The sequence below is a fragment of the Anolis sagrei genome, chromosome 2 (genome assembly GCF_037176765.1).
Source record: "Anolis sagrei isolate rAnoSag1 chromosome 2, rAnoSag1.mat, whole genome shotgun sequence".
In the NCBI taxonomy this organism is placed as follows: domain Eukaryota; kingdom Metazoa; phylum Chordata; class Lepidosauria; order Squamata; family Dactyloidae; genus Anolis; species Anolis sagrei.
Window position 1 is genome coordinate 252,317,242 of NC_090022.1, and position 16,971 is coordinate 252,334,212.

Here is a 16,971-nt window from a genome sequence, read left to right on the forward strand (position 1 = left end):
ATGCACAAGGTACTTTCCAAGCAGTGTTGATATAGCTGTATAACAACTTTATGGGTTGTCACTTGACCTTTTTTTAACTATTGGAGGAAAGTTTTCTCTTATTATTTTCTCCTTTTTCCAGGAACTCATCATGTTCTAAGCAACCTTTCCAAAAGTTAGTTAAAACTCTATTTCTTTGTTTATGTCCTCCCTGCCTCATAGATTCTTGCCACCTGGAAATCAACTAAGTTGTTCCCAGTTGTGTCTTTTACTTTTACTCAGAGGCAGGAAATGTCTATAGGCAGTATTTGGCAACTGGTCTTCCTTAGGGTGAGGGGAAACCATTTATCTTCCCAAAATTGCAGTTACCTTACTGTTGGAACTAAGCTGTTTTAGCATTGAAAAATTTAGTTAGCAAAATTGTCACAAATGATTATTGATGGCCTGGCACTAGTGAGGTGCTTGCCTCAGGCAGCAGATGTTGTGAGGTGGCATGATGATGATGATGATGATGATGATGATGATGATGATGATACTTTATTTTTAACCCGCCCTCCCTCCCCAAGGGGACTCAAGGACACCTCCAAAGTAAAAAAATATGGCAAACATTCAATGCCAGTGCAAAACATAATAGACAATTTGCAGACAATTAAACATAGATCAATCAAAAATATTATGTAAACCATATAATATAAAACATAACTTAAAAGACAAAATTATACAGATTAAAATACATCTCAAAGTATAGATCACCATAATTCAAAATTCTTTGTTGTCAGTAATGTCTCAAAGTGGAATTGGGGGTAGTCTACTTTCCTTCCTCTACATAACCTAGTTGGCAGATCAAAAGAAAACCTGGCAAAATGGCACTACCTAGAAGAACAAACTACCTAGAAGAACAAACAATTCAGTATTTGTATGCTTGCCCACAATGCCCTTCCTCATGTACAGAGGAAGAACTGTTTGAAGCTACAGACAATGCGGTCGCTGTTGCCTGGTTTTGGGCTACAATTATTTAGCCATTTGTGTTCCTTCTATTTTATCAGTTTTATATTAATTGATTTACGCAATGCTTTTGACACAAAATAAATAAAGTTAGTTCACACTGATGGGTTTTCAGATGTTTTTTTAAAAAGAAAGCAGTGATAGAGCTGTTTCCCACATTGATCTGCCCTTGATACCTATCTAGCTTGCTGCTTTTACCTCTGGTGGAGATGTTCTCCAATTACCAGTATAGAAGTCCCATTGAGTTTTGTACATAGCGTGGGAGCAAATGTCATCCTGTTCTTTGTTTCAGGTAGCAAAATATCATGGGTTGTTACTGACAACATCAAGGTAACTGTTTTGTCCAATGCAGCTAATTTGCCTTTCTTATTGGTTTAAACATGAACAGTTCCCCCCATTAGGTTTTATATATAGTTTTGCAGTTAACCAGATTGCTTGTATGAGGAATTATATTGACACCTATCACCATAACTGGGTAGTTACCAGAAGCAAAAGGATTCTCCTTGTAGTAATACATTCTCTTCACACAAATCAACACTTGCCACCTGTAGGGCCACTCTAAAGGAGGTGCTTGTTAATGCCACATTTCCATCACGTTATAAAGTCTTCATTTGATAGTTTAGTTCTTCACTGATTGAAGTTCAAATCCTCAATGAGCCATGGCTGATCATGACCCAGTTGCCTTCTAAACCTGACTTACTTTACAGTGGTGTTGTAAGAATAATGTGAGGCATAGAACAGCAGTGTTTTTGAAGCTCACTGGAGGATATCAAACAGTAACTGTATTAATTCAATACTAATAAGTGTGTGTGAGAGAGAGAGAGAGTGAGAGAGAGAGAGAAAGAGAGAGGAAGGGAGAGGGGGAGGGGGAGAGGGAGAGAGAATGATAGGGTGATACACTGTAGAATTAACATAATTTGACCACCAGTTTAATAGCCATGGCTCAGTGCTACAGAATCATGAGAGTTGTAGTATTACAAGGTCTTTAGACTTCTCTGCCCAATGGTTTTGGTGCCCTGCCAAGGTGGAACTCCCAGGATTCTGTAGCATGAAGCCAAGGCAGTTAAAGTGGTGCCAAACTGTATTAATTCTATAGTGCAGGTGTCTCCAGAGTCCTTCTCAGGACCTTGTCACTGGCAGAATTGGCCAGTATTGCTTTGGACTTGTCGCCCCATGCCCCGGCTTCCTACCACCTCATCACATTGGGGGGGGGGGGCGTTTAAGCCACCTTGACCCATCTTTCCCAATAGAAAGACGAGGAGCCTTCTGTTGTCCACCATCGGCAGCAGGGTTTTTTTTTCCCAGTTTGGCCATGAAGTTGTCCCAAAAGTACTTTTCTGGAGTGTGATGGGAGCTGGCAGGTTCCGTGGTAAAAGGACAAAAGAACCATCACCAGCACTGAATTTTGGACCATGTGAAGAGGTCCTTAGTCTCCCTCCCTAATTGCTCTTGTACCATGAAATGTAGACATATGGAAGTTGCCATGCATACTGTGGGCATACTAGTGGTGTGCAGCTTTATAAACAGATTAATGAATTCTCTCTGTAGTTTGCATTACCATCATTACCATCTAAACACTAGGTAATGGACTCCCTTAATCAGTTGATAGAGGATTGATGCCAGAGGGGACTTCTGTGAACCTTATAGGAGTCAGAATCATGTTAGGGAAAACAATATCATAATAGCTGGTTAAAAAGCCTCAAACAAATGATCAGAACAACATATTATATTACAAACAGGTATAAAACATATAAGTACCAACAGCCCACTCAAATAACACATGAATAAATAACCCTATAAATACAGTCTTGAATAAAATTCCAACCGTCCATAGCATGAACTATAAACAACTACATCCAATGATTGCAAAGAGAAACAAAAAGAAGCCAGATCCACACATACACAGAGTCTTGTAAGATGACAAACAACCCTAGGGTTTGAATGATAAATTAGATCTATTAAATTCCAAGGCTTTTACTATTCTTTGTATATTTCTTAAAAGGCTTCTGCATTGTGTCATGAAGTTACGCTTCTCTGTGGACCATTTACACATTTTCCAGTACATTATTTTGTTTGGATTTAATGGGTTATGGGTGAGTTGCATCGTCTCTGAATTTATGATTAATGAGCTCTTTGTTGCATTTGGATGACATGACACAGGTATTTTTGACAATATTATTTATTCCAGCTGTGTAGCCTATCAGCTTCTGTCAGTGGGAGTGTAGATAAAGTCATGCCTCTTTGAATTTACTGTTCCATACCTACCATGGAGCTATTTATATGACTCAGCAGTATATCCGGTAAGTGCTGCCTTGGAAAATGCTAGCATACTGAACGGATGCAATTATGTGGTGAACCCATGCAGTATGTTAAACAATAGTTATATTTTCTAATTGATTTTCAGCTTTCTTATTACAGATCCTGTTTGTATGGCTTTTATTTTTTCTATTTATAGCCACTTGAAACTGATATGTTGAGTATTGGAAATTATACTTATAGGAAGACCAGGGAATGGCAATTTGCCATCTTCCAACATATATAAACTGCACAGATACATATCTGACTTGGTGAGCAGGGCACTGAATGATGATGCATCCAGCCCTGGCCTACCAGAAACTGTGGTTGAGTTGTTATATCAGGATCCTGCTGCTGATTACACTATGTAACAAAATTTGACCAAAAACTCTGTTCCTGGTTTGAAAGTGTTATTTCCTGTTTAATTGTATGTTACTTGCTTTGGAAGTAGTGGTTATACTTCAGAAACTTCATTTTATGGCTGCCACAAACTATGTTGCATTGGCTGAGACTCTATGGGTCTATAGGAAATATGCTGCAGGATGTCCCACAAAAACAAAGTTTTGAAGCTTAATAAACTTTTTCCATGTATTTATGATTGAACTAATTAGGAAATGAAATTTATAACCCCAGAACAAAAATTGTGTTACATAGTGTTATTACACTTCGGCTTGGAGGAGGCTAGATACATCACCTTTCAACACCCTACTAGCCAGTGACATACAGAACCCCTTTGGTTGGTACAGCTGCCTGGCTTTTTAGGTGGGTTTTAGTGGATCAAATCAAGAGACGGATCATAACTATGTCCCCTATGCAGAATTACAGCTATGCAGTAGGCCCCCTGTATCTGCTAGCATTTGGTTGCAAGACCCCTCGTGGATACCAAAATCTGTTGACACTCTACACAATGGTGTAGAAAATGATGTCCCTTGCAGGAAATGACAAAATCAAGGTTATTTGGTTGTGGTGGTGGTGGTGGCGGCGGCTTTTTAACAGCACCTTCAAACTGTGGATAATGGAATCCATTAGTGCAGAATCTGTGGATATGAAAGGCCAACTATAGTTGCTTTTCATGCCCACATTTTTGTTATTTATATTTGTTTACTTGTTATCTTCACCAGCTGTTAGTATTTTCAAGTTTTATAGCTGGCTGTAATATCGTCTATGGTAATTATTATTTGAGCTTATTCTTATTGTCTTAGGTTGATCTAGCTTTTTCAGGCTATATGGCCATGTTCTAGAAGCATTCTCTCCTGACGTTTCACCTGCATTTATGGCAGGCATCCTCAGAGGTTGTGAGGTCTGTTGGATAGTGACAGTGTTCCCTCACTTATCGTGGGGGTTATGTTCCAGGACCACCCGCAATAAGTGAAAATCCGTGAAAAAGCGACACTTACAGTATATGTACAGTATACATACGTATACGTATGTCCCCCATCCACCCTCCCTCTGGAAGATGCCCCCTCTCTCTCAATCAATCTCTCTCACTGACTGGCACTGCTGCTTTCCCTCTGCCTCGAGCTCGTGCCCAGCCTGAGCTCCATGGTGCATGCACAGTGGCACTGAGGAGAAGGAAGGAAAAGAGGCAAGTAGGCTGAGCCTATGCAGAGATCCATCCATCCATTCCTCCACCCTCTTTCCTCCTCCAGTGTTCCCTTGCTACTTGTATACAGTACTGTATTTTAAATTCGTTTTTTAAAAAAAACCTCGAAACAGCAAGTCCGCAAAAGCAAACGATGAAGTAGCGAGGGAACACTGTACCTCAGACTTTCCAACAGACCCCACTTTCCCACAGATCTCACAACCTCTGGGGATGCCTGCCATAGATGCAGGCAAAACGTCAAGAGAGAATACTTATAGAACATGACCATATAGCCCAAAAACCTACAACAGACCAGTGATTCCTGCCATGAAAGCCTTTGACAATACATACTTATTGTCTTAGTTTCTTATAGGACTGGTGAATGTTTCTAAAACATCCAAATGGTTCAAAAGTATGAGAGAGGAGACCGGCTGATTTGTAAGGATAGGAGAAGAGAGAAGTGGGAAACCATGAGCAACATTCTGGTGGAGGAGGAGAGAAAAGAAGGGAGAACAAAAAAGAGTAGACATGAAAAAGAAAAACTGGAGAGAAAAGCAGAAAGAGCAAAAACATTAGTCAAGAAGAACTGTGTTTCTATCACACTTAGTTCTGTGTGATAGAAACACAGCTGGAAAGATAATGGGAGAGAAAGAGCTCCTGGCTGGGGAAGGAGTAAGGATGATCCCTATGTACATTGATGACTGAAAGATTAATAAGATCTAAGGGGAGGAAAAACACCAAGATAAGTGGGGGAGAATGAATGTGAATCCAATATGTACAATACTGTGCAGGTTGAATATCCCTTATCTAAAATGGTTGGGACCAGAAATATTTTGGATTTGTTTTTCTGATTTTGGAATACCTCTATTTCCATATACCTTTATTTCCATTTATGTACATAATGAAGATATCTTGGAGATGGGACCCAAGTCTAAATATTAAATTTATGTATGTTTCATGTGCTCCTTATATCCATAAGCCCATTTGATACAATATTTATAATAATTTTGTGCAGGAAACAAATTATGAGAACAATGAACCATCAGAAGGCAAAGATGTCACTATTTCAGCCACCCATGTATACAATTTGGGAGTTTGGAGTATTTTGGATTTCAGAATTTCAGATAAGAGATGCTCAACCTATATTAGTTAAATAGAACTTCTGAGAAGCTACATTGGTACCAGTAATGAGTTATGGCGGTGCAACTAGTCAAATGTAGATAGTAAGGTGCCAGGGTGAATGGATTCATGAACAGAAAGATGATTACTCTGGTTCCTAGGTTTCACTTTTGAAAGAATATGTTTCTTGTTGCCAGAGGAAGCTGCTGAACCTTTTTATGAAGACAAATGAGAATGCTGGAATCAGCACTCACTGTGGGAGAATAGGGGTTGGTCATGCAAATCCATTCGCTGTGTACGGCATATAAAACTGTACTACATAATAACTGCAGTGGAGGTGTGAGATCATTAAAAATCATTAAACTTAACTGCCTTTGGAGAACTGCAGGTCATTATCGCCTATCTTGACTAACTCCGCTTGATGCACCAGCAAAAATATTAACAATTAACACATGCACCAGCTACAGTGTATTCATCACCAGACAAGCTAAGAAAATACTGACAACTGCTTTTGGATAACGTACCAACTAACTCCAGCCTCTTTGGGTGACAGCTAATTAGAAGAGCATGTGCACATAAAAAGGGTTAGCTTGCCTTTAATGAAGCCAGGCAGAAAGCTCTCTGCAAACTGCATGAGATCTGGCTTTGACCCAGAGTCATTTCTGCAGTACATGCCATATGAGGTTCACACCCACATACATTTCCTTTTTTATTAGGACAAATTGATTTCAAAGCTCAGCCCAACCATGAAAAATGTAACCGATTCTAAGTGCAAACCTCAACAGAGGGATCACCGGTTTGTTCATTCATTATTAAGAAAACTGACGCTGCAGTCCTCACTCAAAGATGCAGAAACTATAGGATTAGACAATAGCCTCTTCAGTGGAGAGGAAATGCTTTCTGCCATCAAAGATTCCTTTCTGTCAACTGATCTCACAGTTCTTTTAACAAACTGGGTTGCTACCTAAGTTTCTCTGGCAGAGGAGTCATTATGGGGGTAGGTGGGGGAGGATGTGGCACCCCAGATCCAAATTTCCTTTAGCACACATTCACAGTATTAGCCCAGGAGGCTCTTTAAGTCCAAGCTTCCGTAATCTGGAATGCCTTTGGATTTAGCCCATAATTGTGGAGGGGGGGGGGGGGGTTCCATATAGCAGGTATGCAATGTAAAATTCTGGCCCTGTCTGCACTGTCCATTTAATGCAGTTTGAAACTAATTTTAAATTGTAGTGCCCAGACAACAAAAGCACACGAAAGCCTTAAATGTGCATCTGTGGTCTGTGGTTTGTGTAATCACCATCTGGGCTTCAAACTGGTTCCGTAGTCATCTGCACAGTGAAACCACTTTCTTTAATGCCAGTGTGAAGTGCATTAAATGGTTAGTGTAAAATGGCCCCTCAGACTGTGATGATAATAAGGAAAAGCAAATGAATAAGAGAATTTTGCATTCCTATAGGATTCTGTTCTTGAGACATTGGACTTTATAACTGTGGCATTAATGGTGAATAAGCACAACTGCACTACTAAAGAGAATTATTATTATTATTATTATTATTATTATTATTATTATTATTATTATGGAGTTTGGCCTAGACAAATGTGCCACAGTGGCATTAAAGAAAATTACACACAGCGAGCGCATAGAGATGCCAAACAGACAAACCATAAAGTACAATCAGCCTGAAGTCTATTAATATCTGGGCATGCTACAGTTGGACAATATCAAGCATGGGCAAGTGAAAAATGTGGTCAGCAAAGAATATATCCAAAGAGTCAGAAATTAAATGGTGGAAATACGATCAAGGCTATCAACACCTGGGCCATCCCCATCATTAGATACACTGCTGGGATTGTGAACTGGACACAAGCAGAGCTGGATGATCTGGACAGAAAAACAAGAAAACTGATGACAATCCACTACTCATTACACCCAAGTTGTGATGTTGACAGATTTTATCTGGCCAGAAAATAAGAAGGCAGAGGGTTTCTGCAAGTGAAACAAATGTTAGAAGAAGAGAAACATGCACTGGCAGATTATGTGAAAGGCAGTCAAGAACCAACATTGAGGGAAGTCAATAGTAGTAAACTACTTAAAGTGGGAATACCGTAAAAACACAATCCAGAGCAGAAGAGAAAACTGGCAAAAGAAGGCTCTCCATGGACAGTTCCTGGGAAAAATTGAGAGCCAAACTGACAAAGAAAAAACATGGCTGTGGCTCACAAATGGAATTCTGAAAAAGGAGACGGAGGGCCTGATTCTGGCAGCCCAAGAACAAGCCATTAGAACAAATGCCATCAAAGCCAGAATTGAAAAGTTGACAACAGATCCTAAATGTAGACTCTGCAAGGAAGCAGATGAAACAATAGATCACATCCTCAGCTGCTGCAAGAAGATCGCGCAGACAGACTACAAGCAGAGACGTAACATCATTACTCAGATAATTCATTGGAACCTGTGCCACAAATACCATCTGCCTGCAACAAAGAACTGGTGGGATCACAAGCCAGAAAGAGCTACAGAGAGTAAACACGCCAAACTCCTCTGTGACTTACAGATTCAGACAGACAAGAGTTTTGGAGCATAATACTCCTGACCTCACAATCGTGTTAAAAAACAAAGTTTGGATCCTCAATGTCGCAATCCCAGGTGACAGCAGGATTGCAGAGAAACAACTGGAAAAGCTGATACGATATGAGGATTTAAAGATCAAACTGCAAAGACTCTGGCACAAGCCAGTAAAGGTGGTCCCAGTGGTGATTGGCACACAGGGTGCAGTATATACACACCATATATATTATACACAAATTGTATATCTGTCTTTGCAAAGGGCCCACCCCCCAGAATATAGGGGTTTTTGGCATCTTCTTCAGTCTAAATAAAAAGAAAAGTGTCCAACCCATAAATACAGAGTATCCCTTATAATAAGGAACACCTGTGAGCTAATAAAATAAATGCTGTAAATAAATAATGAATGAATGGGATTTCTCATAAATAAACAAACAGACATCCCTTATAATAAAGGACACCTGTTAATCCTATGTGGAGTAAGCCTTTCAGTCATTAAATTAGGGATATCTCTTATAATCAGAGACACTTGACTACCCCCTATGTAACTAAAGCTATACTGGGCCTGCACTTAAACACAATCGGCGCTGACAAAATTACCATCTGCCAGCTGCAGAAGGCCACCTTACTGGGATCTGCATGCATTATTTGCCGATGCATCACACAGCCCTAGACACTTGGGAAGTGTCCGACATGGGATCCAGTTCAACAGCCAGCAGAGTGTCTGCTGTGGACTCATCTTGTTGTGTTTCTAATAATCATAATCATAATCATACTTTATTTATACCCTGCCACCATCTCCCAGAGGGACCTGGGGTGGCTCACGGAGCATTCAAAGGTGAAAACACGCAAAATGCAAAAAGTGCAAAGACAACAACACAAAAGCAAGAACAACCAACATAAACATCACAACCCCCCCCCCCCAACCTTGGTTAAGATCAGTAAAATGTAACAACAGCAGCAAGTATAAAACAACTGCAATCAATATCAGTCTCATAAAGTGCATGGTGAAATAATCTCTAGGTCCTCAAGTATTTTAAGTAAGGGATTCTACACATGGTGAAAGGCTTGTTGAAAAAGCCATGTCTTCAATTGTATACCGAAGGCTTGGAGCGTGTGGGCTAGCCTAATCTCCCTTGGGATGGCATTCCAAATTTGGAGGGCCACCACCAAGAAGGCCCTCTCTCTCATCCCCACCAACCACACTTGAGACAGAGGTGGGACCAAGAGAAGGGCCTCCCCAGTAGATCTTAATGCCCATATCTGTTCATAGAAGGAGATGTAGTCTCGAAGATAGGTTGAACCTGAAGTGTATAGGGCTATATTGAGAAGTGCTCAACCCAATATGTGTCAATTATCTGTGATAATGCAAGAGTAGTAAAATAATGGGTTGTTGAGATAAAATCCATTCCGTGTGGTTTTAATTTTCCTAACTGATTGAATATGTATTGAATATGAATATGATTGAATATGATTGAAAAGCATCAATTGTTTTAGAAAAAAGAGGTGGTTGTGTGGATTTTTGTGTGTTTACAATAAAATATGTTCAGACACAAATTAGTCCACCATTTGCAGTAGCTTAAACAACATTCCTCTTTGTAATGCTACATGTTACTCATGCAGACTGGTCTTCATTTAGTCCCCCTCCCTTTTTTCGGGTTGGTTGTTCCAGGTGGATCTGAACATTCCCCTTGGAATCAGACAGACTGTTCTCTGTACAGAATCTCATTTGGCTAGTGGCCATGGCTGATTCATTTACATAGAGTCCACACTGAAATGCTTATGTGCATATTTGCATGAATATTGTAACACAGAAAACCATTACTTATACCAATTATCTTTGGGCTGGCAGACACACAGTGTGAATGGAACAAGGGCAGGTTTATTAAGGCTCTTGTGTAGCATTTCCTATATGAGAAGGAAATAACCCCTGCAGACTAGTTTTTAAAAGGGTTGTCTCATGAAAATCCTGGAACGTGGAACATCTAAGCCTATCTCCATTCATTTTATATTTTGCTCCAAATCCGTATTTTAAACTTTTAACACAAAGGAGACTACGCAAAAAAATGTGCTTAACAACTGTTTCTTTCCACACCTATATTTTTAGTACTTTCTCTCTTTGTTTACTGATGGCAGAAGAACTGAATTGTGCTGCTCTTCTATTACACTATGTAACACATTTTTTTTTATTCTGGGTTCTAAATGTCATTTCCTAATTGCTTCTATCATAAAAACATGGAAAACGTTTATTAAACTGGGCTGTTGTGAGTTTTTTAGGCTGTATGGCCATGTTCCAGAAGCATTAGATTACTTTTATGTTGTGTTTATTAAAGTGCATTATTATTATTATTATTATTAGTAACAATAATAACAACAATAATAACAACAATAATAACTTTATTTTTGTATCCTGCCATCATCTCCCCGGAGGGACTTGGAGTAGCTTTCATGGGGACTAAGCCCGCTCAGACAAAGTTAAAATATAACACAGTAAAAATACATATAGCAACATCATAAAAACATAATTAAAACATCATTCATCACACAACAACCAGTAGCTGAACATAATAGACGTTTCTGAGCTAAGGGGCAAGGGAAGACCTGTGCAATACAACTGCCAGGACAAGGGCTAACGGCAAAGTGCGAGAGGTAGGTAATAAGTTGAGGCTGATATGGCTGAGTCAGATAAGTACAGTACAACTCCAAGCCAGAGACAAGAGTAAACTGCAAGAGTTGAGAATGAAGTTATGGCTAGAAGGGCCAATTCATTTAGTGAACTGATTAATCAAAGGCACTTTGGAACAATCATGTTTTTAGGTCTTTACGGAAAGTGGACAGGGTGGGTGCTAATCTAATCTCCCTAGGGAGAGAGTTCCAGAGCTGGAGGCCACCACCGAGAAGACTGTGTTTGTGATGGAGATGGGAGCAAGAGAAGTGCCTCCCCAGCTGATCTTAGAGCTTGCACAGATTCAAAAAGGGAAAGATGTAATTGCCAACTTTGTTTTTGCAGGTTGTGACCTCACAATCTCTGAGGATGCCTGCCATAGATGCAGGCGAAACGTCAGGAGAGAATGCTTCTAGAACATGACTATATAGCCTAAAAAACCTACAACAACCCAACATAAAAGTAATCTAATTGTGCAATCCTGTATTTGATTATTTAATAGTAAGTCCCATTCAGTTCCAAAGAACCGTATCTCAGGTATGCTGGGAAAATAAATACTGTCTGAGTCTTTTAGTGGCTGGTTTTCTGGGATTCTATATCACAAAGAGCACCTGTACAGATAAAGCAAACTTTTTCTTTTCTACATCAAGAAGGTATTGGAAATGAAGAAGGAAGAGAGGCATCACTTCCTCCTGTGTTTATTTAACACAATTCAGTAATGACTGAATATGGCTCATGTTTCAGCTGAATCAGGCCTTTGTGTGATGACATCCCATTAAACCAAGTTGCCATTTAGCCAAGGAAAAGGTGCTGCACTGTATTAGAACTCTTAACGATAAGGAGTTCAGACTATCTTCCTCCACTCCTATCTGTGCACCTCACCAGCCTCATTACAGAGTGCAATCAATGTTAGCCTTCTTCCTTACCCTTATCTTAAGCTTCTGCAAAGTATCAGATCTCTCATTTTACAAGTCACTTTCACTTCTGGCAAGGCAGCAAAAGCAGCTCAGTTTTGAGACTGGCTTCGCCTGCCAAAATCAAGCAGTTGTATCTCTGTACTTGGCTCTCTTGCCTGCTCTAATTAGCAGCTAACACTTCCTTCTTAGTCCAGAAAATGCAGTCTAGGGATCTTTTGTGTTCTCCCGTATTTGCTTTGTTTATGTCGTACATCTACACTTTTGCCTTTCCAGTCCACCATCACAAATCATGTTCATGGCAGCTGACCTTAAAAGTCAATGTTTATAAAATGTATGAAACTAGGCATAAGAGCAAATCAGTTAAAGATCATGAGTAACGTTAAGAAAGGAATACACCTGCCATTTGTAAATCAGTCTATTAAAATCTGTTTCGGCATAATGGACAAAGGCCATGTCTGAAATAAAAGCAAAGCATCTTGGTTTGAAGATCAATTAACTTGAAAAGTGGCACTAGTCTTGTGTTTCTTGGAAGACAGCAGTAGGAAGGAGCAGCCACTTTCTTATGTTCCCAATGCAGGCAGTCCACAAGTAACAAACAAGATAGGTTCTGTAGGTTTGTTCTTAAGTTGAATTTGTATGTAAGTTGGAACAAGACTTTTTATAGTGTAACTCCAGTCTCTCATATATATATATATATATATATATATATATCCATACACACACACACACAAGCTTTGGATAGCATAGGGAAGGGCTAACACCCCAGTGGTTTTTGTTTTACTGTCTGTGCCCCTTTTTAGAAGATTTCACCTCACTTTCTGTCCTTGTGATAATTGGATTTTGGAAAAAAATGGCTTATTGTGGAAACTAGGATTGGTGATAACATCCCAGGGGAGGCAACTTTTTCCAATGATAACTCTTTCAGGGGTGAATTTCCTTTCCAAGTGATAAATTTTTCTCAGTTCCTGTTGTCTCACCCCCATTAACTATGAGTTCTTTGTAACTCATCAGATGTTTGTAAGTTGGAGACTGCATATACATGTCATTCCCTTTGGGGAGGGCAGAGAGAAGAACCTATGAACTTAGGCAGGCCCCTGGGTAAGACTGGGGATTTTCAAATAGCTATTAGAGGTCATATAACCACAATTTCTGAATTATTCTCATAAATAGGCTGCTAGTCTTTGGAAGTTGAAACAAGGGATTCTATGTTCCTAATAACCAATACACGAGATTGTGATTATGCAACCCATAGTCTTTTGTGAGGGCCCCTTGTTGTGGTGTTCCAAGAATCTGACAAGGGCTAAGTCAAAAAAGCCATCAGCCAACTAAAAAATAAGAAAGCCAACAGCCCTGTTGGGATCCCTGCTGAAATCTTTAAAGAGGGTGGACGAGCAAACGTTAGAAATGTTTATCATTTCCACTACCTTGGCAGCCACCTCTCCACAAAAGTCAACACTGACACTGAAATACAACACCATCTGAGTTTTATGAGTGTAGCATTTTTCTGAGTGAAACAGAAAGTGTTTGAGGATCAGGACATTCAAAGAAATACTAAGATGTTTGTATTGTCGAAGGCTTTCATGGCCAGAATCACTCAGTTCTTGTGGGTTTTTTCGGGCTATATGGCCATGTTCTAGAGGCATTTCTCCTGACGTTTCGCCTGCATCTATGGCAGGCTTCCTCAGAGGTCTGCTGGAGCTGGGAAAAAAGGGGACTGTGGACTGACCAGGGTGAGACAAAAGGCTTTTGTAAGTTGGGCTAGGTGTGAATCTTTTCAACTGACCACCTTGATTAGCATACAATGGGCTGACTGTGCCTGGAGCAAACTCTTAATGAAAGGTGCTTAGAAGTCCCTGACTGTTTTTCTCTCTGCTGTTTTAATTTTAGAATTTTTTAATACTGGTAGCCAGATTTTGTTCATTTTCATGGTTTCTTCCTTTCTGTTGAAATTGTCCACATGTTTGTGGATTTCAATGGCTTCTCTGTGTAGTCTGACATGGTGGTTGTGAGAGTGGTCCAGCATTTTTGTGTTCTCAAATAAAATGCTGTGTCCAGGTTGGTTCATCAGGTGCTCTGCTATGGCTGATTTCTCTGGTTGGAGTAGTCTGCAGTGCCTTTCATGTTCCTGGATTCTTGTTTGGGCGCTGCGTTTGGTGGTCCCTATGTAGACTTGTCCACAGCTGCATGGTATACGGTAGACTCCTGCAGAGGTGAGAGGATCCCTCTTGTCCTTTGCTGAACGTAGCATTTGTTGGATTTTCTTGGTGGGTTTGTAGATTGTTTGTATGTTGTGTTTCCTCATCAGCTTTCCTATGCGATCAGTGGTTCCCTTGATGTATGGCAGGAACACTTTTCCTCTGGGTGGATCTTCATCTTTACTCTTGTGGCTTGTTCTTGGTCTTTCAGCTCTTCTGATGTCTGAGGTGGAATATCCATTGGCCTGTAGAGCCCAGTTGAGGTGGTTCAGTTCATCTTGGAGGAGATGGGGTTCACCGATTCTTTTTGCACGGTCTGCCAAGGCTTTAATGGTGCTTCTTTTTTGACTTGGGTGATGGTTGGAGTTTTTACGTGATTACGCCAATCAAGGTGGTCAGTTGAAAAGATTCACACCTAGCCCAACTTACAAAAGCCTTTTGTCTCACCCTGGTCAGTCCACAGATATATAAACCCCTTTTTTCCCAGCTCCAGCAGACCTCTGAGGAAGCCTGCCATAGATGCAGGCGAAACGTCAGGAGAAATGCCTCTAGAACATGGCCATATAGCCCGAAAAAACCCACAAGAACTGACTAAGATGTTTGTCCATAAAACTGTTGTCCTCCCAACCCTGCTATATGCCTGTGAAACATGGACCATCTACAGACATCACACTCAACTTCTGGAATGATTCCATCAGTATTGCCTCCAAAAATCCTGTAAATCTCTTGGGAAGACAGGCAGACAAATGTCAGTGTTCTGGAAGAAGCAAAGACTACCAGCAGAAACAGAAATTGCAGAGCCAAAGATTATGGTCATGTATCTCTTATATTCATTTATTTACCCTGTTTGGTCATAACATTTGATTATGCCTGCAAATAGTATTTATTTCCATATTTCCATGTTACGTTCTCCTTATCAGCCCTGTTAGGTAGATGTATGCCCTGCTATGGCATTTGGTAGGTACTACTAACAGAAATTCTTGGGGTTACTATGATTTATTTTATTTCACTTTTGCTGCCTCTGTTCCCTACCCTACAACTTGCTCATCTGGACGAGGAAGGAGGTAGAAAAAACCTTTTCACATACAGTATGACTCCATACTCAAAGGACTGATACCTACAGTTTCACCTACCCACATTTGACTAAATATGTCTTCTCTAGGAATTTTCTAGGTCTTTGCTTTCCAGCAGAAAGAAAGCAGTCAAGGGTCAACTGAATATTCCAGCGGATTGAGTTGTAAAACATGTGGGTTAGTGCAAATGTGACTGTCTCTACGGTATAGCCATTTCTAGGTTCTTTATATTGTACAACCATATAGCAGAATCAGTTATTAAGAAACTGACTGCCCTCATAATTAAACACAAATGGGCAGAGATAAATAAAGAATGATTTTCTTTTTTTCTCTCCTTTTAATCAATTTCACAATGTCAAAAGACTGCTCCCCCATAACTCTGGAAAAGTCTGGCCAGCAATATCTCCCCTTGTTTGTGAAATCTGCTTGTATGAAATTGTATAAACTGTATCGAATGAAATTAACCTTTAAAATGTTACTAAAACTCTAGATCTGTAAATATGCATTGCTAATTTCCTATGCCTTGGGATAGGAAACCAGCTAAAGCTGGCTAATATATGCAAGCCCAAAGGTGCCCAAGTCTCATTGATGGAATATCTATTATATTTCTATGAACCAAAACTCCTTCCCATTAACAAAACTCTTTCCCATTGATAAATTTGGTTATGTGTGTTAGGAATATTCCTGGCTTCCATTGATGAGATCAGAGTTCTTGGCTGATAGGTATCAATGGACCTGCTGTAGGTAAGATCAGCCCATTTTTCCATCAAGTAATCCCAATCACCCTTTTGTGTTTTCTGGACTACCTCTTTGTGTTTTCCTGGACTGAACATTAAGTTAATAATGGGACTACTTGCATTTGACATCCTGAGTTCATGCTCCTCACGAGGGCAGATTTTTAAACAGATTTGGACTTTAAATAATCCAACAGCATGATCTTTTTTTCTAACCACAAAGAGAACTCTACAATCAATGACTTCAGTAGGAATCCCCAGTTAACAGGAGCCCGGATCCAAACTGGGCTGGCTTTTCATCCAATCAGGAGTGATGCTGGTGTTTTGAACGGCTGTCAAAGTAAATAAAGTGCTCTGCATCTCTATGCATTCTTTATGTCGGGATTTTTGAGCGCAGACTCTGTATTGACATCCTTTCTGGCCAAAAGGAATAACCATGTTTATTTCATTAAGATGGCTAGTAAGTTTATTATTGACAACACCAAGAGTCTGAGCAAAGGTAACAATGATTTGTTGAATTATTTCAGCTAACTGGTAAAATGTAGGTTCAGAGTCCGGTGTGGTTCTCTACTCCAAAGGTTGTATCAAGACACAAACTGGGTTTGAAAGCGAAACAAACAGAAGTTTATTATATCTATGTATTTCTCTTGGTGAAAAATTAGCACATAAGATAAATATGCAAATATGGACACAAAGAGAAAAGTAATTAACAAACAAAACTATAAAATGTAATATGAGCAAAGCATAACTTCTACCTTCTTCAGTTGGTAAGGATGCAACTGAGCAGCATGCAAAGCAGCAATTATATCACTCCATTTTCAACATTCCTTTAGTGCAGTGA